At 39.0% G+C, this 27337-nt stretch overlaps 1 long non-coding RNA gene across 1 annotated transcript in view; it reads right to left on the bottom strand.

Moving 5' to 3' along the window:
- Positions 1-6640: 6640 nt before the first annotated feature.
- The window catches only part of LOC135579034 (uncharacterized), a 116493-nt gene continuing 95796 nt past the window's right edge, over positions 6641-27337 (bottom strand). The window contains exon 4 of the long non-coding RNA XR_010471298.1: positions 6641-15023. This is a non-coding gene — a long non-coding RNA (uncharacterized LOC135579034). The remainder of the gene's footprint in view (positions 15024-27337) is intronic.

Here is a 27337-nt window from a genome sequence, read left to right as displayed (position 1 = left end):
CTGCTGATAGAGGAAAAGCATTAGTTATCGATGTGTGTGCGTTCATGTTTCCATTTCTCTCTATAGTTCCCACTGCTGACTGTTCAATAGTGACAAAGTCACAAGGGTCTTATGTTGTTGATGTCAGCAGCATTTTGTCTAGCAAATCATGCAGGAGAAACAAAGAAGGATCCATATGACATATGGGCCAGGTTTTGCTCTACTTCCACAGGCTTTCACAACAATTTTTAGTTCAGGCAAGTAATCATGGAAAATAAAAACTTTCAGCTGTTTGAACTGCTCTGAAACCAAATAAATCTTAGCATAAAAAAGCTCATGGAGACAGTTATTTCCATGACAGAACAGGGAAAATAAATTATTAGAAAAAAACCTCTCAAAAATAAGTAATGGGAATTTACTGTAAAAGCGTTAACATTAGTAGACTTATATAGTCAGTGAAAAATTACTTTTTTTTTTTAACTCAAGTTAAATGAAAGAACCTACTAGCCTATATGGTTTGTTTTTCAATATAAAAATGTAAAAGAGTTTTTGTTACTGAAGAAAAACTGGGTTCAATTTACACTTCATGTTGCCAGCTTCTGAGATGTTATCACAATTCTTGTGATATTTCGTATTGGCCTGAAATGTTTCTTGACATTCAAACCAATCACAAGATTTCTGGGGAACTAGGTTATGGTCTTTGAGCACCTGTGGATTACAATACTAACTTCTTAGTTTGTCCTCAGCAGTAAAACAGTATAGTCACTTCCCATTGCACATAACTCTTCATAAATCTTCCATATGCTATTCAAAATTGAGACCATAGCATTCCAACATCAGTCACCCATACATAATTTACTTTATTCCACATACTCTCAAGACCCGAGGTTTCACCTGTTTTTAATTGTGTAAAAAGGAGATCGTCATTTAACTTTGGTTGCAGTCACTGATGGCTTTCAAATTTAATGTAGTCCTGCAACACATGGGTGGCATTTAATTCAGAAGGAATATTTTCAGTCCTCACTTGCCCTTCAAATATGAAACAGTGGAAATGGATAGAAGTCTTTGAATCAATAAGTCATTTGACAAATATTCTGCTTATTCCTGTCTGAGGATTTTTTATAAGGAGTTTGCAATTTTCTTATGCACATTAGTCATTCAAAACTGCTGCCTATTTTCTGCAAATACTCTGCAGTCTGTCAATTGTATTCCAGCAGGTCCTTCCAGATATATGAAATCTGATATTTCTGGCTGGAGACAGAACTCACACAACATTATTTTTGCTCCTCAGCTTTTGGCCACAGAGTTTAGAACCCAGATTTCCTTCTACAGAAATACCTTAACAAAACCAAAATCAGTTTTCCATTAGTGTTCCCTAAGATTCAGTGTTGCAAAAACTGTGATCAATAAACTCATTCACTACAATATCCACAGAAATTAAGCACAGAAAGAGGAAAAGCAGGAGGAGTAAATTTCTGTGAAGACACAGACTTCTTTTGCAGATAAGAATAGAGGTCCTGATTCAGCAGACCTTTTGGAGGAAGCTTAAGCTGTAATTCATCAAAATAAGCCCTTTCAGCATATTTAAATAATTAGAGTACAAATTGTGGTATTTTGAAATTTTAAAGTACATGGAAGAATGCCACACACCATAGCAAAACTGAAGCCATCATGGAAGAATTAAAGAATGAAGAATTATCATACATTACTATACTGTAACTGAGCTGCATTTATTTCTTCTAACTGTTGTTAAGACATTACCTTATTGTGTGGAAAAATTAATCACACCTAGGTTTAGCTAATTACAAGTTGCCATCTAGATTAAGATAATCATCTTATCCTCTCTGTAGTCAGTGGAGAGAACTCAGGCAACACATTACTTGGAGGACCTTAGTTGTAGTTGACCAGGAAGACAGCTTACATGACTAACTTCTACTCCAGACTCAGCAGATGGTGAAGACAGATTGTGCAATTTGTGAGAGATAGGTCAAAAGAATCATGGAACATTTTCTAATGTTCTTACGTAATACACTTTTGTTGAGCAGTAAAATCCACACACAACTGGACTGTCTACTATGATACTTTGAAGCAATCTGTACAGAAAATATGTTGATGACTCTACACAGAAATAGTGAAAGTGACTGAAGATACATAACAACTATAGCCAATATATTTTATAATCTGAAATTGATGAGAATTTGTGAATGAAAAAAGAGTTTATTTTCCTCAAATGTGCTTCAAGTTCTGGGAATTTAGCCTTCCTCACACACAGTCTTCCTTCAATTTGTCATATATTTCTAAATTGAATAAATAAGGCTTTTATGTCAGGCAAAATCTTTTTAGATTTTGTTTCTAATGTAAAGGACTTCTCAAAAATTAACTGCTTGACCAACTGAAGAACGTATTACCTTGACTCACCTGAATGAACAATACAAAATAATAATATAATAGGCCACATTTATTTTTCTATCAAAATAAATCAGATTCCAAGGAGTATTTCCAATAAAAATGGCATGCTTTAGGAAAAAAAGAGGGAGACCTAGAGTCAAGAAGACTCAGTTTCATTTCTATTTCTGTCCACTACTTATTGGGTGAACCTTGGAAAAGTCACTGTATCTCTGGTTTCATCTTTACCACTTAGATCATAAGTTCTTTGGTGTAGGATTTGTTTTTACCTGGTGATTGCAGAATGCCTGGTAGAAAAAGATGCCTAGTGGAACATGAACATTAATAATAACTACAGCAAAGTCTATTTAAAGTATAAAAAATAAGTAGGTCAATGAGTATTGTTTAGCTTCTGATTACAAAAAAGAAATATTGTTGAAAATTCTATTAACCACATGCATATGGCACAGACGAAGAAGCTGAGCTGTTTTTTTTCAGGTTTCCTCCAGATGTGGAACTGAAATTGTTGACACGAATACACAGGTCAACATCTGCACATGACATCCACTGGTGTCTTCTATCTCTACTAAATTTCTTCTCTGACTTGCTAAGAAATGTTATTAACTTCTGTTATTGCAGCAATTATTATTCTCACATTGAAAAGAATGGAAGAGATCAGGATAAGCTAATTCATACTTACAGCAATTGAAAAGTGTGGTGAACAGATCCACCACCTGTGCGGCCACTGAACCACACAATAAGAATTGATCCAACAATAAGATTAGAAAGTGTAAATGCCTTTTACATCAAGTAGTCCAACTGCATGGCAGATCAGGACAGTTCCCTAAAATACACTCACTAATGTGTTGTCCAGTTAAACATCCCTCATAAAAGTGCGTGGTGTGCACAAAATTTCGCTGTGTTGTAATATTCCTACAGGGACTGGCCAAAGATCCAAACATCCTGTCTCACTGTCTGCACCACCTAGGAAGAAATTTATTAAATATTTTTGGTCCTGCTGCTTTCTGGTTGTTTGGGCATGAGGGAAATATGAAACTAAGTCGGTTGAATGCTGTACGTCGTCTTTTCCTGTTGACTCTGGCACAAAAGTACATATTTTTGGACTGGAAAACTGAGATGTTCTCCCTGCACACCCAAGTGGTTAAATTTCATAACAGAGGATCAGCCAGTAGGGAAAAAAAATATTCCTTTACTGAAATTACTGGATTAATTTTACAGTGAGTGGGATGATATGGAATGGTCTCATCATTCTGTCATTCTATGAAGCCACGAAGGAGAATGGGAGGAAAGTAAGAATAGCCATGTTTACTTGAAGTCTATGGACAAGGATCTGTGTTTGATCATGCGGGCAAAATAAAAATAGTATATATCTAAAGAATATGCAATCTGAGCTTTTTCTTCTGACTAATACATTTCATTAACTATATTGTTTCCACAGCTCACTTCCTTTTAAATATAACTGAAGAAGAAATTTTAATTACAACACGGTAAAATAAAATATTACATATGTTACATAATATACTACAATAGTTCTTAATCTGTGGAACACTCACTGGTCTAAAGTATTAGTCACCAGCACAGGTCCAGAGCAGTCATTGGCACCAGTAGTATTACTTACCCATGTCAATGATGAGGTACTTAGAAAATACTGTTAGATAATACACAATATATATAATGCACATATAAACAAGTAGCATTATTCTAAATTGTATTAATTCAAGCACTTAACAAATACCATTCAGAAGTTATAAACAAAAAAAGAAAAAAAAAGGAAAAAGCCCATATGTGAGGGGCAATAATTGGCAATATTATTGTCCTTGTAAATCAGAAGAAAAATGGAGGCATGCCTGACAAGTGTTTCTTTCCAGAACAGAGATACCGGATGGAACATCTCTTATATGCATGCCAGAACTGTACTGCTGGATTCCTAAAGACATCCAGGCTATCATCAATGTTCTTCAGAGGAAACCCCTGCAGGGACTGCAAGTATAACACAATGACCACCCCTTCATAGGCAGCTTGCTCCTGGTTCGCAGCCCTGGAGCAGCTCTCTGTTGGCCATCAGTGTGTGCTATATCAGCCTGTAGAAATCTTTACTCAAGAATTAAATTGAAGGAGCTGGAAAGTGTTGGCTCCAAGAGGAAAGCTGGCCTTCCCTTCTTGGGGCTCTGCCAGTGACCTCATAGCTTCAACATCATTCATAGCCACAGTGATCTGCAGCCACTTATATCCTCTGTACCAAATCCAAGGTATCTTAGTCCATAGAAAGGATTACATGATCCTCATCTGCATAGCTTTTTTGTTTGTTTCTTTCTTTCATACTAGAGTCTTCTCAACAATTTACAGCAGCGTTTCTCCCATCAGAGACCTTTTCCTTCCACCACCCCTCTCCCAAGAGCTCTGCTACTTGATGAAGGATGTCCTCTCATCATACACTTGCATCCTTCTCCAATTTGGAGAAGCATTCAATTGAATGACAGGTCAGTTCTCTCCTGGACTCACAATCCTGTTCAAGCATGCATACAACCAATGCCCTCAGTTATGTATGAGATGGATTTGGTTTTCATGAGGAAGATCTTTACCAAAGCCCAGCTCTTCTGAATGGCCCTTTCAGCAGACACAGAAACACAAAATTCCAATTAATGTCACAGGAAAAAAAAAAACACTCATTTCTATACTACATCTGTATTTCCAAGAAAGAAGAGCTACAAATTTGAAACAAAACAAAATAAAAGACTGAAGTATGCTTTTAAGTACACTAGGAGATTTAAAAGGATGAAGAGTTTCTCACTATTTCAATTGCAAGCATGGGTGTCTGTTCCATATTTTTGTGGCACAAAATCAAGATTCATACAATGCGTTATGTTTTATGGGCTGGAAAAGATGTTGCGTTTTTTTAGGCTTTACTCAGAGACTGTACGGTTCAATTAGTTGTATAAATCATAATTTGGTTGATGATCAGTCTGCCTTGCAACAAATTAAATATTTTTAATCTACATAGAATTAAATAGTTAACTCATATGTAGTTGAGTTATTAGGTGTAAAATGATTTCTTGGACATAATTTAATCAAATCTATATGAATATATGGTTTTGGTAAGTCAAAAGAAAGATATAACACATAGTTTCCTGAAGAAAAATTTGGAGCCTATGAAGATACAAAGTCACATGAAATAAGTAAGACATTACGTTTTTTCACACACACAAATAAATATTTAAATTGCCTTGCTCAGGATTCTAAACTGAACAAATGCCCACTATTCATAGATTTTGCTTTAAAAATATAAAACATTGAGAAAAAATTACTAGTGAATTAATGAAAATATATTCAGTCGTTGATTGTACATAAGTTCTGGATTCGGCTCTGAATGTGTGTTTAAAAATACTTCTCTTCAGTGGGTAGGAGACAGAATGCTTAAATAACAAAGCAAGAAAAACGTTAAGAGAAGCATGCTAGTGGTTGTGCTGTCAGCTACCACTTGCGGAAGAATTTTTCACATCATAATATAGGTCAATATTTAAAGAAACAGTTCCTGAAGTTGTCCACTTTCAGTAGTTTAGATTATATATACATTTATGAGATTAACATAAGGTTAATACATTATAAAAAACTGCATGTTTTTTACAGTGTGTTTCTTTCAGACTGAGTGTGAGAGACAGAGAGACGTGCTATGTACTCAGGGATCCTTACAGCCCAGCTCAAGTCTCCCCTCATGTCACAACCAGCTCACTACAATGAGAAACAGGGAAAAGTGAAAAGGAAAGTCCTTTTTATCTTTTGGTAAATCTATACCTGTTATTCTTTCACTTTTAGGAGTATTAATTTGTCAGTGATAGAGCCACACAGTGTTAGCATTGGCTCATACTATGTTGTCATGTATAGGTGCTGAGATCCTATTTATGTCAAATTAATCTATGCAAAATGTGGTTTAGTTTATTACCACTTGAGACTCTATTTAGGCAGAGCACTAAATGATGGGAGGTTTTTTTGTCTAGTGCAATGTCCCTGTACATCCATTGTACTTTCATCACTCTGACTCTTGTCATTGAGGAAGAACAACTCAGTGTGTCTGAGCCCATGTGGTGGGATGCACCTTCCACAGAAGCCTGTGGGAACTTGACAGGCCAACAAGAAAAAGACGAAGGATATCAGAAGGATCTGAGGTCTCAGAAAATGGGGACAATGTCTCAGGGGAGCCAAGATTACGGAGACAGAAACAAACTCTTGTGGGGTTTAGAGACAAGTGTGATGCCTGTGGGGAGCCTAAACTTTTAGACCAATCTTTAAAAGTCAACATTGCCTCCAGTTTAGGCCTATGTAGCATTACAAGTATAACCCATTGGTGAAACTGAATTGGTGAAATCAGCTTAAGTTAGTCTAACTTTCATGCAAAAACGTTTTGTTTCCTGTGTTGAGATTAAAGATTCAATTTTTATATTAAATGAGTTTGAATAAAGTCATGTTTAGCACTGTCTTACTCCATGATTAAATTATGCTAGACTCCTTAGAACATGAGATAACTGGATTGTAAGCTGTCTGGAGCAAAAGACACTCCTGTGGACACACTTCACGCTTAACTGAGTAGGTAAGAATAACGACTATTGCGGTTAGTTAATAATAATCATAATCAAAATCATCATAATAAAAAAAGAACCTCCAGATAGATCTGAAGAGGAACTGCAGATAGTCACTATTAGGAAGCTGGTAAATTGATGAAAAATCATTGAATATTTTAGTTTGGCTTTTAGATCTTAAACTGTATCTGAGTTTTTCAATAATACTGAAATTCAAATAAACAGCTCTTCAGCGTAACAATAATACACACACGTTTGCTTCACTAGTTATCAACCATAAAATATCAAGAAGAGTTAGTGATCTCATTGATACAAAACTATTATATTGTAGTAAAGAAAAGCTCTGATCAGGAGCAGACCTTCTCTCTCTTGTCATTGTGTTATAAAAGCATTCCCCAAAAAGCTGAATTTGGGACACTGCTGAAATACTGAAAAATAGTTGGAAACACACCCAAGCAATCACAAGTCTTCACTCATGGAAATGAACAGGGAAAGTGATTTTGACTGGGACACCCTATATCAGTTTCTCACTCTGGAGTTCAGATGAAGTGGCCGAAGTCTTCATCCAGCAATCTTGTCACATGGCTACCGCCCTCCTCAGAACAAATTTGTAGTACATATCCAGCAACAAAGAGCAGTGCTACAGGTAAACTGAACAGGAGGCTCTGGCCGTAGGAGCATGCAGAGGCTTCGGAAACTTCTGAATAGGCTTGAAGTTACCAATGGAGACAGACCACAGCATACCACTGATTCTTCTAGGGTCAGAGTGCTTACTGACTGGCACTTACACAATGTTTTCAATCGTGTCAGCATCTGACACAAGCATCTTACATTTTCTCTTATTTGCTCAGGGCAGGAACAGTTTTAATCATGGATTTGGAAAGTTCTTCTTCACAAAGATGTTTACCTGTTTGTTTTTTTTTCAGAAAGCTTTGCTAAGTAAACCTTTTAATAACAAAGAGCTGCTTTAAGATTGTTTGGCTACAGAGAGGTAATACCTCCTGCATGCACCACAGCGAAGGGTCCGCTTGAGATTTTTAGAGATTTAAAGAGCTAATATTAATGGAATAAAATGCACACATTTACCTTCCTTAGTCCTTTTCCATGGCTACAGTAGCACTAAATGATCATGCTAAACATATCAAGGTTGAAAATTAAAATATTCTGCACATACACAGTTTTTACTGTTGTCTCTATACTGTTCCAACCTGGCCCATAGTCAGGAAACGAATAACTTTCAGAGAAAATGGCACTATTCTTTGCTGTTTGCAAGGACCTCTCCCTATTAGCTATAAACTGGGCAAGCCTTAAATGCTTCCCAGAGCTACTGATAAGCACCCGAACCCTCTGAATGGCTTGAATTTGCAAAGCTAGGAGGGAAATCTTGTAAAAAGTCTTTCCTGTAATTCCAGACAATTCCTGTTTAAGGTCAAGCCAGGAATTCTTCACAAGTAGTTGCTCTCAGGGTACAGAGGTATTTCCTTTTCAGGTTCTGGCTACAGCCCAAAGTGCAAAAGTATGAGGGAAAAAAACTAATGATAATCAGAAAGTTAACCAAATTCTTCCTATCTCAAAAACACTTCCACTGATACACTATGGTTTGGCAGACACTCATTAGAAAATTATATCTTGACACCCTCATAGGTAAGATGCCCTCTGACTTTCAGTTGCCTTTTTGCTACAGGGTATTTTTATATTACTTCAGATAAAGGACATTCTCAAAAACTGAAAAATGTTTTTCACTTCAGTCCGTATTTGCAAATGATTGCACTGGCTACACAGTGGGTAGAATCTCTTACCAACGTGAGGGGTGTCTCCATGCATTCTTTCTCATGGTTCCAAATACCAACACAAGCATCAGTAGATAAAGGGGGTTTTTAAGGATCTGTTCTGAAAGGAGATGTACTTTTCTTCTAATATTTGTTCTCCCTCTGTGGCGACTTTCATTATTTGTTTTATAAACCCCTTGGCATTATTTTATCTTCTTCCAATGTAGCAATGAATGTATGTACCCTCTTCATTTTATTCACCAGAAAATAGTAATCAAAGGCAGATGGACCATCTGGAACAAATGCCAAGTTCTCTGACATGTGAGCCCACGAAATCTGAGCTCTGAACTGTATTTTCACTACAGTTCTGGTTTGGGTTTCAGGTACATAATTTAAAATAGGAAAACTGTGCCAACATAAATCAATTTCCTGTGTTATTTTTGTGTTTAATGTAACAGCAAGTGCCTCATTCCTGAGTGACATGATGAGACCACATCATAGCAAGGGCAGAAATACCCCCCAATAAGGTTTTGGGTTGGCTTCCTGATTTCTTTCAAAACGAACCTTGCCAAAAGGCTCTTGTATGATTAAACCAGAACCCATCAGAGACCTCATTGTGGGTTAAGTATTGTGATTTGCAAGTCTTCTTCTGTTTCTAATTATAGCAAGAGAGGAATGGAAAGTAAGAATTCAAGGTAACAATCCCTGTCTCCATTTTTGTCACCAAAAACTTATAGTCTCAAAGGTACCTTAATTTAGGTTCAGTATTCTATTTTGCTTCATCATTATTAACTCCTTTGTATAACCACAGGCAATATAAAGTTTAAAGCAGCATCTACTCCACTAAAGGACATTGTATTGGAGACCATTCTCTGGATTTGGTTATGTGAACGCTGGCCCAAGTCCATGCTTTTAAAGACTACCACCTTCCAAGACAAGGTGGACACATCCAGATTATTTGCTAGGAATAGTCCATGCTCTGTACTAACTTCTGAGCTCTCTCTGGGATATCCCTGGGAGAGTACCAGTTGTCTTAGGCCAAAATGGTGCTAGTAGTTAGACAGCATAAAGGCTGGGCCATAGCACTTTGAATTTATTAACACAGATGTAGACTAGAAATACTGGCACCAGCTGAACACTGTCCTTACTGAAAAGGAGACAATTTCTCACTTACTACACATGAAGGCACACTACTTTTACTACTTATTGCTTATACCTGTGACATTCACTGGAACTGCAATCAGAAATTAAAAGTCGCTTCTGGAAATGAAGGCCTTAAACTTTTGGCAGGTAATAATTCTCCTGACCTGAGCTCTGTAGGTGGCTTCTTCCCCTCAAGTTCAGTGAGCAATACTTGGCAACAGCAGCAGTTACATACACAGAGCAAGGGTAGAATATGCATCATGCAACTGCAACACACTGTGTACAAGTATTGCTCTCATTGAGGCAATATATGCTGAAAAATTAGTAGTATGCAAAAAAATCCCAGTGTGGATCGATTTTAGGGGGACACATAGCAAACAAAAAAAAAGTATCATAAATTATTGGTCCAACAGAGGAAAAAAAAACTACTGCTCGAAACTTTGTCAGGTACAGATTTTAAGACTTAAAGCAAATAATTTTCAACTCAAAGCAAATCTCCAGTTGTCTAGCTAGATTAGGATAAGCACCCGTCTTGAAAACTACATGAATCTGTTCAGAGTGTTGAAATTTTTAAGAGAACAAATTTTCTCATGTCCTTTTTGAGATCTCTCTCAGCAATCAAAATAATAGCTTTTCTGGACTTCAACCTCTGTTCACGACTGGGAAATGAAAATGCAGACAAACATATTAATGAAAAAGTTGCTTGAAATAAACTGAATTCTGCTAAAATTTTAAATTGAGTTGAATCTAATTTGGGACTGTTTCAGATCAGCTCCTGCATTATCTGAGTGCTTCTCCAACAGTATATGTAATGTTATCTGGTGGATTACTGGAGACTGTCATGTCACCTCTAAACACTCAGAAAATAAAACAGGCTTATGTTCTGGATATTTCTAAGTTAGTTTCTGGTTTGGAAAATGGCTCTCAGTTGATCATCTTAAAGGCTGCAAGAAAACAGTTTGATAAGAGCAAAATATTTAAATATTAAAAAAAAAAATCCAGATTTTGCAGTGTTCCCATTAGGCAGTTCATTCAGTTTGATTTTTAGGAACAGTAGGAGAAAATTTTCTGCAAAAAGGCTGTATATATTAAAGTGTATTCCACAAAGCTTAATATGGCTTTGTCCTAGTCTACATTGTGAAAAGGAGTCGCATCCCTGAGATATTCCTTCTGAGCTCCATTGGTATGGAACATGGCAGCTCTGGGGTCTGCTTTCCCTAAACTAATCAGAAAGATAATAAAACTCTTACAGGTTGTAGAAGAGAAAGCTAGAAATTACTGGGAAGAGAGAGAGAGGAATGCGGAATTTATCAGGTTATCTTAGACTTCTGCTTTAGGATGAAACTACTCACCCTGTGAGAGCTGCCTACTGGTCTCTATATAATTAGCAGCCTGGAAAGAATAACTCCTCAGATTGAGTCTACATATATATTGTGCAATATCTGGAATGAAGATACACATACAAGTATATGTTTGTGCAGGCACATGTACAAGTACAATTTGCATACAGGTCTTCCTGTTCTTTCTTTGGCTCCTTGGGTTTGTTTCTTTCCTTCACAGGTGACATTTTGCACAGCAATGCTGTTTCCTAAAAACTCATGTATTTGCCACTAAGAGCTCAGCATTTATAAAAAATTATTACAGACATAAGCATAGTTTTATTTATAGGTAGGCTAGGCAAATGTGATGTAAGTTGAATAACCTTTGTCAGTGCAGAAAAAAATACACCAGTATTACAGCCTGTTATTCTGATTTACCTGCTTGTCAATTAGTCTGCACATTTTCTTTCCCTGACATATGAAAACCACGGGCTGGAACCTTTCCTGCCACGTTCAGAGTTGGAAGTTTGTGTTGCAAGGCAAATGCCTTGCAGCAATTATACCACAAGTGCTCTCTATTCCCTCCGTCCTCCCAGGAAGATCGACCAACATGTTCTCATCTCTCATTCTGCTGAAAAACTGCCAAACACTCTAGTCACAGGGACAACCAGGAGATATGGTGACTTTAGCAGCCAGACAGCAAAGAAAAATGGAGCAGAAGACACGATGACTATGTTAATGTTTCTGGATTTAATCAGCTTTGCCGGATTTAAATTTTCTGGTTTCGGTGTTTGTTTGTTTGTTTGTTTGTTTATTAAAGGTCAAAGTATTTTGTGAGATCGACACATTAATCATAGGCTAAATATTTATCTGCAAAAAATACACATCTAATTAAATATTTTTGTCAGCTCCCAGAATATGCTGAAGTTTGTATCTGCTGCTCTACCAGTCCCCATCACATGCTAGAGAACTTAAAAAAAGCAACACTCCTACATGAAATTTCACAGTGAAAAAAAAAAAACAACCGTGAAGTTCCCTTTAAAAAGCCTTTCTGCCTTCATATCTCTGAGACATATTATTTGGAACCATTTCTGCACATCCAAAGCTCAGAACAGTGCAAAGCCATCATCAGCAGCTAAATATTACTGCAAAGAAATAGCAAATAAAACATTGAAAATATGCCAGCCTTGTGTGTCAGATTTCAAACTGATTTCTTTAGCTACTAGTGATTTCTTTTCTACTACACAGAAAAATCTCAAAAGAAAATGCTAAACAGTTATAACAAATTTTATTTATTCTTAGGGCATCATGTGATTACTTAAGAAAAAAGTATTCTGATGATGCAATTTTTTTTACAGCTTTGGAGGAAAACAATATAAAGGAAACAAATGCATAATGGAAACTACAGTACTTCCACTCCAGCAGAAATGAAAAGGGTGGTCATTAGGTAGGACAGACCCAGGCATTCAGCTGGCTTATTTTGGCTTTGGCCTTCTGCTGACTGTTCCTCATATGTGGACAGAAATGTTCATAAAAGCAGCCTTCAAAATGGCATGGTTGTTTCTGCCTCCTGTGCACTTACACTTGCTGGAAACACAGTCAATTGGACACACATAGCCAAATTTTCCACACTGGAAAATGTGGCTTGACCAAGACTCAATCTCTTCATAGAATTTAGGTCTACAAATTTAAATCTTACACTTTTTTTGCTTTTTATTTTTCTTTCAACCTGTAAAAAACCCTCATGTTTTTATATGATTTCTGTTCTGAAATTTTCATTTAGAAAGAGAATTCAATGTAGAGTAGAATATAAACGTTTATTTCTGAGATAAGTATTTTAATAAATTAGGCATTTTGCCACTACTGAAATAACTCAGTCAGCATTATTTTACCCAAGATGATTACAATTAAAAAATAAATAAATAAAAGTAATGAGAGTAACTATTCGTCCTTTTTCAGCCCTGGAATTACCTTCTGTCCAGGTATATTTTTTCCTTACATTCAAAGGTGTTTAAGACATAATGAAGAGTAAAATCTGTATTCTTGCTACCATACCTTTGAAGTGCAATTTGCAAACTAAAGACATTCTTTACAAAAAACACCTAGGAGGTGGGGGCATCTAATGTGTATGGAAACAAGAAAAAAATATTCTCTGCATTCTCTGCACTGTAGGAAAATAATCATGTTTGTAGGTTGTTTTTTTCTTTCAGACAACGTAGCTATAAACTTCTATCCAGAACAAGCAATAACTGTGGTTTTGTGCAAGACATTCAACCCACCACTTCACCCAAGAATTAATATGAAGTTTATATACGGCCAGGGCAATTGAGATGAGTATCTGACCATAAGCGAAACACTGTATTTTCTTCTACTCTGTCTTGACTTTTTTCTCAGTATTACTATGTATGCCAAGAAATGTGTGAAGCTGAAGAGCCAGTTCACTCAGTTAATATCTTCCTCTAGTCTATAGTCAGTTTCGTTTATATGTGGACAATTTCAACATTAAGATAAGATGTTTTCTAATTATCAACAGTTATATTTAGCAGAGTTATTTAGTTGTTTCCAAGGCCTCATGTTCTGCTTATGCCCTGTACAAGTTAACAAGGAACTGGTCAATGAGGAGACTTCATGCAGTTAACTCACATATTTAACGAAGTTACTCTCAGGATACACTGTGAAAATCTTTTCAGGGTTATTGTGAAAGGTAGGGTGGATCATGACTTTTCACAGGGAATAGAGGCAAGAGCTTTCCAGGTGAAGTGGAGTAATAAAGGAGAAACACAGCTGAGACTTCTGCTTCTTTGTTCCTGGGTCTTTCCCCTTAGACAAGACAATCTGGTTATGACCAAAAGTCTCTCAATTCAATCTATAGGCTTCTTGCCCATGTTAATCTTGCAATGAGGTTACATTAAACAAAGTTGATGACTGTTTCAAATGAAAAAGGAGTTCTGCTTCCTTTTATATGGAAAGCAATTACATGAGGCTTTCTATCAGCAGTTGAGCAGAGTACTAATATAGAAAAGGTTTCTCTCTTAGCTGCTCCAGGTTTACGTCAACAGGCCATGGGAAATTCTTCAGTAAATACAAAAAGCCTGTGATTCTTTGATATAATTAATGTGTTGCTCTTTCTGCCTCACTGATTGTTGTGGGTTGCTTTATGTTTTTTTTTTTTCTCATGATTTTAGGTAGGTGTCTGTTATGTCAGCATCACTTTTTCCATTCAAAATGGGTACAGCCATTAAATGATGAGGACTAGCAAGGAGACAGCACAACCATTTCCTTTTACAGTTAAAGATACAGCAGTTTATTTTCCAGTCACTGAAATTCACTCCATCATTCTAGTATACTAAGAAATCCAAAAGCAGAGATTTTATTTTGGAAGAGCATTATGTTTCTACAAAGTAGTGATGGTGATGATGATGATAATAATTCCCTGAGAGTTTTACAACCATTGTCTGGTTGGCCTTCATATCAGCACTATGATGACATATGCATGGCAGTGATAAAAATAGCTATGGAGAGGAATTGTACATACTGCAGAAAAAAAATCCACAAAAAGACAATTTCCTCTAATGGTACCACATGAGGTGTCTGAACTCAACACTGTCTTCATCCAAACTCCTGTTGCCAGTGGGCCTCAAGTCTTTATGTTCCTGTCAGTGGAGTCTCCTGCGTACCTAAATCTCTGCTGCTGCTGTTGCTCATCAATCTCTTCAGTCTCTGTAGCACCAAACAGCTAAGTACAAGGTACCATATAAACCTCTTAGGCTCTGCAAACCAGGTGTCCTTCTCTAATCTTGCATCTGTGGTCCAACCCATCCAGAGCTCCAGGCCTAAGCAAGGCAAAGAATCATAAAATATATCAGTCTTAGATCAAGGATCCTCCAGGGAGATCTGCTGCTGTCTGCAGTAACCTTTGGAGTGCTAAGTCCAGGCCAGTGTCATTCCTGTACCTCCAAGGACACACTGATGTGTTTAAAGAAGGCCATAAATAATATCCATATGGATAGTCCCCAAGGTTAGTGCGTCCAAAAATGTAACTGTTAACCCTCTAAGGCAAAGTTTTCTTCCCAAGAGGCAGGGAAAGTGTGCATATACAGCCACTAAACCTTCCTGTTCTCACTTATTTTCATTATGGACTTCAGCTGAAGACTGCACCTTTTCAAGGAAACATCACAAAATTTCTACATGTTCCCTTTTTCTTTCTGATTTTTCAAGAAAAAATGGCTGGTTTGTGATAGGGACTGTTTTCAGTACTTTAAAACAGTATCCACACAGAAGGTTTCACCTTACAAAAAAAACCTAACAAAACAAAAAACTGTTGTGTGTAATATTACAGTAAATAAGAAATATGTATGTGATCATAATAACACAGTGCAAGGAAATGGATTCATTTAACACAATATCCTATCAGCTCAACTGATGGGTGCTAATAGGCTTTCCATTTACAAGCAGCAACCTCTTCTTTAATTATAAAAAAACAATTTGTCATTGAACAGCTGATAGCCATACTAATCCAGACACATTGTACCTCTCTGTGAATGAGAGAACTAAGAGTAAATAAATATTGTAACTGCACTGACTTTCACTGAAGAGTAGGATATTACTGTCTCTAAATCTATGCCCTTCCCTATAAATTCCCTGGGAAATTTCAGGTGCTGTACTTAAGGAAGAAAAAAATATTAAATCAAAGCAAAGTCTAAGATTCAAGCTTAGCTGAGAGCCACATCTCATATATTTTAATTATTGTTATTGCATTTTTAATTTAATTGAAGCTGTGTCTTGTGGAAGTGTTGTACTATATCATCATTCAGCTTTCATTTATTTTCTGATCTGACAGCCCTAGACGCATTTGTGTTGATGGCTTAATTGCTTCTTTCCCTGAGCAAGTGCAAGCAGGGGAAGTTCACATGATGCCATGCCAGGTCATCTTAAGTACAAGGCAACCTGGATTGCAATAGTGTTTGACTAGCAAACAAACAAACCTACTTTCATGCAAAAAAGAAAATAATGCCTTATAAACACATTTGGGATAACAATGAAAACTGGAAGCAGAAGCAAAAGCAAAGGATACTCGAAAACAATTTATCATGTTTAATCAGAAAATGTCATTGGTTTCCCTTTTTTCTCCAAAAGTTTTGGCTTTTTCAATTTTCCTTATATTTCCTTATACCTTTCACAATAACAAGGAAATCAATAAATAGAAACAAAACAAAACAAAACAAAAAAAAGAGACCAATAAAGGAGGGGGAAAAAATGTCATCAGATAAGAAGCAATAAAAACAAAACAAAACAACAAAACACCCCCATAAAGAGAAGAAAATCAGAAGAATAACAGTCTTCTTTTAAAGACCATTTAAATGATGAAGGTTTTAAGCTGCAGTACTTTGCTCTATAGGTTAATTTTGTTTCATACATAATGCACTCATTTTCTTGGGCCAACAAATGCCATTCAAAGGCAAAGAGATATGGGTCCTGGCTGTGCCTATGCAGAGGAGACCCACAGGGTTAGGCTGGCAAAGCAAAATTATTTTGTCCATTCTGCTTAAAATCAGAGATTCATGAGCTATGAAGATGTTTTCATTAGTAGACAGGTTATTATTATTTAAAACAACAAAAACAAACAAACAAACAACAGAGAAAACAAAGAAACAAAAAACAGACAAGCAAACAAAAAATACAACCCTTTGTCTGTTGATTGGACATTAGTACTGCTGATGTGAGTGTAAAATACTAACCTGATACATGACATCTTACAGCTACTTTGTCCTCATTTTGCACCATAATATTTCACTGCACAAATCATTGGGCAATGGGGAATAAGACCACAATTTTCTCCAGAATTTGCAAGGTGAGAATAAATGGTTTTCTTAATATACAAGTAATTGCTATCTATGTTGGAAAAGTAGAGTTGTGTTACCAAAAGAGTGAGTTAAGTCCAGATCTCCAACATGCTTTACACGTACATCTTCATTTGAAGCTGGTTTGAACTTTGCTGCCTATAACGAGCTACTCAAACACAGAGGTTTTCGTTTGTTGTAATGTGAGGGAAAATTATAATGAGGACATTTTTTGTGCCTATTCTAATTAAAAATACTTGCAGCATTGTAGCACCACCTGCAGGAGGCCTTTTATTTGACTAGGGTACTCACTACCATGGCAAGCTTCTGTGGGAACATTATAACCCAAAGCATTAGAAGCCTGAAGGTCTTAGAAAGGGATTTAAAAAGAAAAAAAAATAAAAGGAAAGAAAACCATGGTAACCCTGCGGCACTCATGGCAAAACCATGCAAGATGTGTGCTGTTTCAGACAGATAATTTTTAGCTCTTGATTTTTAATTGTTTTCTTTTGACCAATTTGCTGCCAGAAACAGCTTTTTAAATTAGTTTTCCATTTGGTAGGTTAAAACATAGAGGGCAATAATGCAAATTTTCAGGCTGACACAGACAGAAAGATTAGAGGTGTGTCTAATACCCCTGAGGTGCACACACTCTGCCGAACAATCAAGATCCTGGGTCTGATAGTCCCAGGTGGGTGGGAAGGTGCCCTACAAAGATAGTGAAGGATTTCTCATGCACAGCAAAGCTGCTTGGGAACTGGGGTCCACTCAGTTGAGTCTGGGCCGTCACTTCGAGCCACGCCATGAGGATACTCCTCCCTACAGGTGGTGGAGGCATGCAGTGCACCAGGACCACTGGACCAGCACTCCTTCCCCTGTGCAGCTGTGATTTTGAGCATCAATCACAGCAAGTCCAAGAGGCCTCAATGGTTGGTGGGGGCCAGAAATGTAACAAAAATTAATTATTGTGTTTTTTTCTTTTTTTTTTTCCTATAAGTACAAGAGCATAATTTCGATATATTTAAGAATCCAGAGACTTGAGCATATTAGCTGATAGCTCTCCATTCCACTTCCGAATGCAAAGCTACTGTTTGTTGTAGGTAACCTAGTCAAGACATCCCATACATCATTAACAGGGGCAGCCCCAGACTCAGGACTAAGCCGTGGAGACAAACTGTATTTCCATTGACTTTGCTGGCAGGACTGAATGGTCTGGTGCGAGCTAGACTCAGGTGACAGGGTCAGAGATGTCCAGGACTTTCACCACCTATGTTCAGAAGTCTCAGGTGTAGAAGGGACTGAAGCCCCAGCGAGTAGCACTGCTGACTGACAGCTGCAATAGGCACAGGTGAGGAAAACCACCAATGCACAGCTCTGAGGCCCTGTTACTTCTGCATATTTCTGCATAGCACAGATATGAAGCTGAGCATCCAAGCCTCCCCAAACAGCCAACCACAGCATGACAGGATATCAGCAAGATCAGCAGAGTGTGGAAAATTTGTGGGTAAAGGGAGGAATGAGGACCTGTAATTCGTCATAGCTGGTCATGCTGTGCACATTTCTGGGGTATTTCATGCATGTGTGACTGCAGATACAAAGCCACAGATACGTAAAGCAGCTTTTCTCCTTGACATGCCAGCTCTCGCATACTGTAAAATCTTCATTTTGCTGCTGACTAGACACTTTTCCATTGTGTCTCCCCCTTTCATTTTGCCCTGCACAGGATGTGTGCAGAAGATGGGGATCAGCAAAGGCAGGAGCAAAGTCAAAATAATCTCAGCTGAAACAGAAAGCAAATTCTCTGTGACATACCACTGTTTTGAGCAGGTGAAAAATGTTGAGGATGTAGAGGGGACAAGAGCCTGTCTCCCTCTTGGCCCAGCATTCCTGGAGCCCCAGCTGTGCTGGCAGTGGAGCCCCATAACCTACCAAAGCAACCCTGCTCCTCCCCAGGTCAGACTCTCCTCCATAATCCCTGGGATGACGACCCTAAGAAAGGTTTCAAGGAGACAGAACCCCCTGTGTCTGGACAAAGGCTGTGCAAGCAGCATCCCATGAGACCTTACCTCACCTATGAGAATATGTCTGTAGCGGCTGATGCTCTTTATGTGTTTGCTTTCTATTTTAGCTGATTTTTAAACTAGTCACTCATGACAGCCTCTTCAGTAATGGTGGAAAGACACAGGCACGTGTGCTTGGCAAAGGAATTTTGCTTTTCAAATAGATACTTGATTTTACGAGAAATAGTACTAGTGAAGTTATATCTGTTTCCTGGAAGCAATTCATTTAGGTGTTATTCTTTCAAAGTGGCTCAAAGGAAGGAAAATTGGGTTAGAAATGTAGATTTGCTGTGAAAGTGTGTGAAAGTGTGTCTTTGTTTTTCACAGTTTTGCACTTTTTTTCCTCCTAACCAGCTTTACTCTCCTGCTTTCCCACTCTTACACTGTGTGCACATGTATGTGTGTGCACTTGTATGCATATGCCTTTCCTTTTTTTTTGTTTTTTCCAGGACAGTCAAGCCTCAGTAAATTACTGTACAGTCCTGTCTTATAGCAGCTTGCCTGTTCCCTCCCCTAGGCAATTTGGTGCCAACTGGATTAAATCAGAGCAGTTGCTTTCCCCACAAGAGCAAGAGAAGGTGCAGGAGATTAAAATAAAGATCAGCCAACCCTGTAGCACAGCAAATTAGCTCAGGCCATTAAGCTAAATGGCCTTCCAGAGGCCAAAGGGGTCAGCTATTAGTTCAAAATAATGACCTTCAACCCAGGCGAGAGGAAGTATACACACAGATGCCTGTCTTTATTTTGATTCAGTTTTCAAAAGATCTACCTCATTTCCCATTTTGCACAGTTAAAATGTTTAACACGTTTAATGGGACCTGATTTTTTTTTTCTGTTGGGCTGACATGATAGTTTGAAGTTAACCATGTGGACGTTCCTAAAAGATCCAGGCAGAGTGATTCTAATTAACAACATGGAAACACAGTTTGCCTAATTTCAAACCTACTTAAACATCAAAGGTTCAAAAGTTCAGTGAAAATGTTCCTGGATTACATTATTTCAGAGAGGAAAAGAGAGTAAAAAATACCCATATCTTTCCAAGGCCATACAGTATAGACTGCATATCACATGAAATATGAACTGGCTAGGGAAGATGTTGAAAACACAAGACTGGGATTCGGGGATGTAGATTAAATTCCTTGTCTTTGCTGCAAACTTCCTGTGTGGCCTGGAGCAAATATCATTACTGGCTCTGTGTTTTAGTTTCTGACACGTGTGTGGGGTGCAGCTAATGAGTCCTTTCTCCTGCCCTTTGTATTCTTTCCCTACATAGAGATGCTCTTTAGAGAAAGGTCTACAGAGCTTCTCTCAATGAGTATATATAGAGAGGTGAATACTCAATATAAGCTTCACCTCGACTTTGAATACCACTGAAGAAGAATTAGAAAAACAATAATTAAAACCAGCAGGTTGGCTTTCAGGAAATTCTTGGCTCTGTCACAAATTTCCTGTGTGACTTTCACCAAGGCATTTCATCTCTGTCTGATTCATCTCTGTGGCCATAAAAGCACTTCTCAGTAATGTAGCATGTAATGCAGCCATTCATAGTTGTAAGGTATGTGGAAACGACAATAGAAGACCCAGAAAACAGCTAGGTAGACTTTATTCAGTGAGTAAAAGCTGGAAAGCTCAATATCATATTACGGATGTGTCTTCTAGGGCGGCTGTCTCAAAACTCTCAACATGTGCAGTATTTAGCCCAGTGAAAGAGGCAAAGGACTAGTGGACCACAGATATATTGCACTGTATATGGTCTCCATATGTCTCAGTCTTGAATTTCTGTCATGTTTTCCCAGTTATAATGCAAAACACACAAAAAAACCCCAAACATATTTGTTTGTTTAAATTGGGGTGAAAAGAGGATTAGAGGAGAGAGAAAAGTTTACAAACTCAACAAGTTTTGTGAACCCCAATTGGCAGGAAGGAAAGTTCACAAATTGTTGAATCCCATGCTTTCTGTCATGCTTTGCTCCAATATGGAGAATACTGGCTGAATTTATGACTGTTTAAGGCATGAGAGCTACACAGTGTTTGCGGAAGTATAAAAGCTGATGTTGAGTATCATAAAAAGAATTAAATCACCAAACTGTTTTCAGAGAAGGTTAAAAGGTCTGATATAAATCTTCAAAGGGTAGGCAGAAACTCTGTCCTTAATCTGCCCTGTTGTGCTGAGGTACTGCAGGCAATGCATATGGTATACAATGTCACCCAATGCTGAGAGACTCTTTTGTAAAGCCTAGAGGAACAAAGAAGCTGATAAGGGTGAACCTGCATCATTAGGCTAACACCGGATTTTTCTGCTTTCCTGAACAGATATTGAACTATAAAGCTTTTTATTTAAAACTAATATTAATTTAAAAAATAATAAGTGGATGTGATTTGGAGCCCTTCACTTCCCATGGAGGCCTTGTGAGTGTGGGTGTTTAAGAGACAGGGAAAAAAATGTACAAGGGGAGTGTTGGTGTGTGCGATGGTCAATCCCTCTTTCTCAATTATGTCAATTAAGCACGCTTTTTGCTCTGATATGAACTTCACCACTGAGTCTTCACCATGTATCATCTGCCAGTGGGACTGCAACAGCTGTGCAGCAGGGCTGGGAATCCAAACTGCCAAATGCTCAGCAGCACTTCTGGGGGGATAGATAGATAGATAGATAGATAGATAGATAGATAGATAGATAGATAGATAGATAGATAGATAGATAGATAGATAATAGATAGAGAGCTTCAGTGGGACTTGGTCATTACAATTCCCACTTGGGCAATATTTTCTCTTAAATGCTACAGTACAGCACTGCAGAAAATTAGCTCACAGCTTACAAGATTCAAACTAGAGCTTTGGAAATGTTTTTAAGCTGTGCAAGTGTGAAAAACAGTTCATTTGTACCCCAAGTAACTCATCAGGATACTGTTTTAACAATGATTAAAGATGAAAGTGTTCTTATTAATTAACATTAATCAAATGTTGATAGGAGAAAACTTGAATTAAAAAAAAATCATTAAAGAAAACATCACTCCCGGGCTAAGACCGATGCCAGTTTTTTCTTGCCTGGATTGAATTTTATATTGGAATTATAATATAAACCTCTGAAAGAGGGTTTACAGTGGAAACACTGACAGACTCTTAACTGGAGAATGCTACGGGTGCCTTTATAAACATACCAGGCATGATGGTTTCAAGCCAAAAAAGTGTTTCTTAAAAAATGTATTAAAAATTAACTTATTCCTTATGCATGTCTAAGTTAAAACTTCTCGGCATGAGCTTTATTAATCCCCCCAGGGCCCTTCTCTATCCATTGCAGACAACAAAAATGTTCTCTATATAAGATAAACTGAAACAGTGCAGTCCTCCATGGGATAAGTGGAATGCTTTGCTGGTAGATAGCAGCACCTTCCCCAATACTCTGCACACCGTGTGTGTGCGAAAACATACCCCAAATACAGTTACAAAACAGCTAGCCTCAAGAAAGCAGGGGTTTGCATCATCTTCCAGCTTCACGGTATATCACAGGCTGCCACACAGTGTACAGGAGAGCAGGTGAATGACATGGCATGGTGTGGGGTTTAGGTCGGGGCATGGCTGGCAAGGGTGCATGGCCACTGTCCTTCTGGCCCTATGTCCAGCCCCATAATGTGTGAGAACCCCCTGTGATGCCAGCCCTGGGGCAGTGGGGTAGGACACACATCACAAAGGGATGTTATGTGCCCACATGACTGGGTGCTCTCTGCCTCAGCCCCTACTCCTGTGCTCGTTCCTCCCTCCTGAGGGGACACTAAAGGGAAAGCAAACACCTTTTTTCCCAAATAGGGTCTCCTCCCATCAGCCAGGGAGCAAGAGGGATTTGGCCACGGTTGCCTCTGTTGCTGCAACTGAAGAAGAAACGGAGTGCAATTTGCAAATTGGATACGGTCTGTGAATGAAATCTGACATGCAAACAGCTAAGAATGTGGGTGATGTGTGATACCCAGCCCCACATCTGCACATAATTTGCAGAAAAGATTCCTGTCATTTTCTAGGGCTGAAACAAAACCCTAGTTCAGTAAGCCCCACCACTTTGGGGGGCTGAAATTTTCAGCAGAGACTTGCAGGCAGATTTCCTCTCAGCTAGAAACATTTCTCACTGTACCCCCCAAGCTCTCCTCTTCCAAATGCTGAGCATGTTTTCAGCCTCAGCTACACATGGTTGAAAATAAGCCTGGGGCAACATCAAGAAGAAGCTGAAACATTTCTTTAAGAAGCGAGTATTAATATATTTCCTGGTAGACACGGAAAATAGGATTAGAGGTGATATTATGACAAAGGCCTTCTGTGAAAAGAGGAATAAATGTCACTAATACCCCGTAACGGGCCAAGTGGTCTTCAACCTGCATGTATGTATCAGACCTGGTTTAGATTGTACATAATTGATATTGAAATAAAACCACTTTCCACTGGATGGGTAAAAAAGGCTCATGCTGTAAATTCATCTACAGCAGATCCATTTTCAAAGAGATTGATCCAATCAAAGATTGAGAAATTTAGTACAAATTGATGTTATTACATGAAGACTAGGATCATGTCATAAATACCTGTTATGTATACTTCAAGTAAAAACAAAACAAAACAAAGCAAATGGAAGAAAATCCTTATTCACCCTGAAAGGAGTATGTACCCTTTATGTCTTCTTACCAGTTCAAGATGCAAGATAGTGCAACCTAAAATGTCTCTCTTAACAGTGATATCCCGTAAAGAAATTTTCTCCATGTGCCATTAACTAAACAGTGACATCTGTTGGGGACCAGTATTTCAAGAAATTGGAAAGCAGGAGTACGTTCAGACTTGGCTGCCCAAAGCATTTGAAGTTACTTGTTATAGGTCACAATTCTGAATTAGGAGATGGATGAGATGACTTTACAGATCTATTCAATCTCTAGGGCCATGTTATTAACAGACAGACTGAAGTAGTGGTGAGTGAGGAGGTATGGGTGTGTGAGATCTTCCTGCAGTTTTAAACAAAACACTGGCTCTGGGTATTTCTCTTGGGTCTCCAGTGGAGTGTATGTAAAACTTTCCCCAACCTTTCAAAAAATGCAGTATAGATTTATGTCCTCCATTGTGGGATGGCTTCAAAAGCTAGGGGTCCAGGTTAGAAACCATGCCTCCTGCTTCTCCCCAAGCAGTGTTCTTCCCTTCATGGAGAGATTAAATGCCCTGTCCTTCCATCCACATAAAGGGGCTTTTTCTTTTTAGGACTGTCAAAATGAAACTCTCTAACAAGTCACACAATCATCAATGCAGTTCTATCAGAAATTAAAAAATAAAAAAAAAAAGGTAGAATGGGCTGCATAACACGAAATCAGAGCTCTTGTTTCATTGCTGACATTGCTGAGAGAAGCCTGGCCCCTCCTTCTCAATCATCTCCCCCAGGTACTGGGGGCTGCTGTCAAGCCCCCAGCACCATGTCTGCAAGCCAGTCTTGTCCCTCAGCCTCTCCTCACAGGGCAACTCCTCCAGCCTTCACCATCTTCGGGGCACCTCAATGAAGTCACATCAGTTTGCCCACAATTTGGATTGAGAGGAGCCCAAAGCCAGGTACTATATCCTCATTTCTCATGAGTGCAGAGCGGATGAGGATAATCATCTCATCTCTCAATGGTCAGACTGTGTGATCCTGGTGACCGGGTATTGCTGGATCACACACAGCTCACGGGCAGTCCATGGCCCTAGCACCTCCTGAAGAGCCTGGCCACCCCGAGCCCTACTGTCGCCAGCCCACACCCTTGCAGGTGTCCATGAGTTTGCATTTGTCCTCCTTGAATTTCACAAGATTGCTTTTGGCTCATCCCGCCAGCCTGACCAGGCCCTGAGGTGGAGAGCTGTGTTGTTGTTGCTCCTGAAATGATTTTACTAATCTTGTACATGCCTTGGAATCCCTTCAGTACATTTCTGAAGGCAGCTCCAGGGTCAGATGATTTTCTGAAGTGAAGCTGGCAAGTAGTGACTGAGAGGCAAGCCAGGCTATTTCCCACAGAAGTTCACTTGCTGTGTTTTTGATTTATATTGTTATTTTGTAAATGAAACATTTTAAAAAGTAAAAAAAATAAACACCAAGTGAAGCGATGTGGCCTAATACATTCTTAGAAGAAAAATGAAATGAATGCTGAGAGCCTGTGTGCTTAATTTCTAAGGCATGGCCTCCATTTCAGGTTGACCTGGGGTTTTCTAAAAGAAAATACAAACACATTTCAATGAAATTTTTCTAATGAAAATATATTGGTTTCTGTAATGAGGTCCAGAATGGAATTTCTAGTCTGAGCCAGAACAAAGGAGCAGCACCTCCAAATAGTCCCTGCCTAGGGCCCACTTTTAGGGGAGGAGAGACTCAGACCCATAATCATGTTGTGCTCAGCTCCAATTGAGGACCTCTTACCTCCCAGTGGGTCCCTAATGGATTGCTCTGCTCAGTTTCCAAAACAGTTTTTGGAAGACTTTGATTTTATTCCAACACAGAACAAAAATGAGTTTCCAAACCTCAACATTTTTGTTAAACAGAATTTTCCCAGCCAAACCTACCATACATTAGTTACAAATCCCCCAACTGTTTCCAGGATAATCAGAAAGGAGTGCTGCATCCAGAAAAATCCCAAATCAAAACCAAAGGGTAGATAGAAGAGATACAGCACGTCGGGAGGTCAGTGGTTGTGTGGCCACCCCATACTGACATAATCATTACAGGGATGAAGATTGTTATCATTGTGTAAGTGCCCACAGGAGTAATCCAGCCTTCCAGCCTGGACTGTTTGAGAAGGAGCAGCTCTGAGTTGTACAACCTCCCACATGCTGTTCCCCACACAGGCAGTGCTCCCTGTGTACACAGCCATCTGTCTCCACATCCCTCTTCCCCTGCCTTGGCAGCCACCTCCTTCTCGACATGTCCCCATCACGAAAGGAGCAACCCTCCTCAAAAATCTCTGCAGCAGGAGCCGCCACTTCCAACCCTGTCCTCTGCTTGCCAGGTGGAGTGAGGGGAGACAGGTAAGCAGGGGAGAGCAATGCTTCTGTATGGAAAGGAGAAGAGGCAGATTTGAGTGTATACAGCCCAGCCCTGCTTTGCTGGGAAGAGAGAAGGGAGACAGAGTCCTTCATGAAGCGGAGAAGGAATGAGCTCATTCCCTGCACAACTCTCCCTCCTTCATCTTCCAGGGAGCATGTTCCATGGTCTGTGCTTGACCTACAGACAATCAGGGCTCTGCTACACCTGGTATTAAAGGAGTTCTGCAGCCATACGTCACCTGGATTCTTTATCCAGCTGAGGGACTCCCAAGCTGAAACTGTTTTGATGGTGAGAGCAGAAGCTTTAGGTCTACACACAGACACTCATCGCATAGGTATTTGGCTGTAAGAGCATTGTTCCCTCGCTGCTCTGCAGCAGCTTGAGCACAGCTCCTCACTCAGGTTCATGAACCGCAGTGTCAACCCTGGGGCCACTGGGCTGGGTTCCACTCAGTGTGTGATGTTTAGTCCACTTGTGCCTTCATTCTCCTTCTGCAGTACAGGGAAAATACATGTATTTTCCTGTTTTCCAGGATAAACATATTACAAGATTGTTCAAGTCTAGATGAGGACCAGAAACAGGAAGAATAAATGTTTCTTTTTTCCTATTAGAGTGGGTGGAATTTTTATGGGAAGGGAGTCAAAGCCTCTTCTTCCTGTGGCAGAATAATAATTTCAGCCCGAAGAAAAACATCTAGAGGAAGCCTCCAGTAGGAAGCTGTACCATTTTGTCAAGGGCTTAGACACCATTATAAGACAAACTAGATGTTATGCATGCTTCCTTAGGACATCTTTCACCCACCAAAAAAGATAAGCTCTTGGTTGAATGCTTGGCATCAAACAGCAGGCAGTGTCCTGATGTCTGTGAGAAAGCACCATCTTTACGGAAAAGAAGGCATGGTCTGCCGAAAGAGCAGTTTCACAGCTAGTTGATCTTTCTGCTCTTATGTGGACAAAGGGCATTTCTGACTCTGCAACCTTTCTCCCCCCAACCTGCACCTCAGAGCTCTCTCTGCTCCATATGGAGACTCTTCCTCCAGTCAGGTGTCTGGGACCACATAGGACAGGGACAGGGTATGCACTTCCCGAGCTCCTTGTTCTCCAAGATAAAGATGAAAAGAATAAAAACACTAAACTCCAGAGCTGTGCTGTATTTATAGCAACCATAATTCACATCCTCTTAGACTGGCCTGGGAGCTCCTGCATTTGTTTGCC

The sequence above is a fragment of the Columba livia genome, chromosome 3, assembly GCF_036013475.1.
Source record: "Columba livia isolate bColLiv1 breed racing homer chromosome 3, bColLiv1.pat.W.v2, whole genome shotgun sequence".
Taxonomy (NCBI): domain Eukaryota; kingdom Metazoa; phylum Chordata; class Aves; order Columbiformes; family Columbidae; genus Columba; species Columba livia.
Note: the sequence above shows the minus strand (reverse complement) of the source record. Positions and strands in the feature narration are given on the sequence as shown.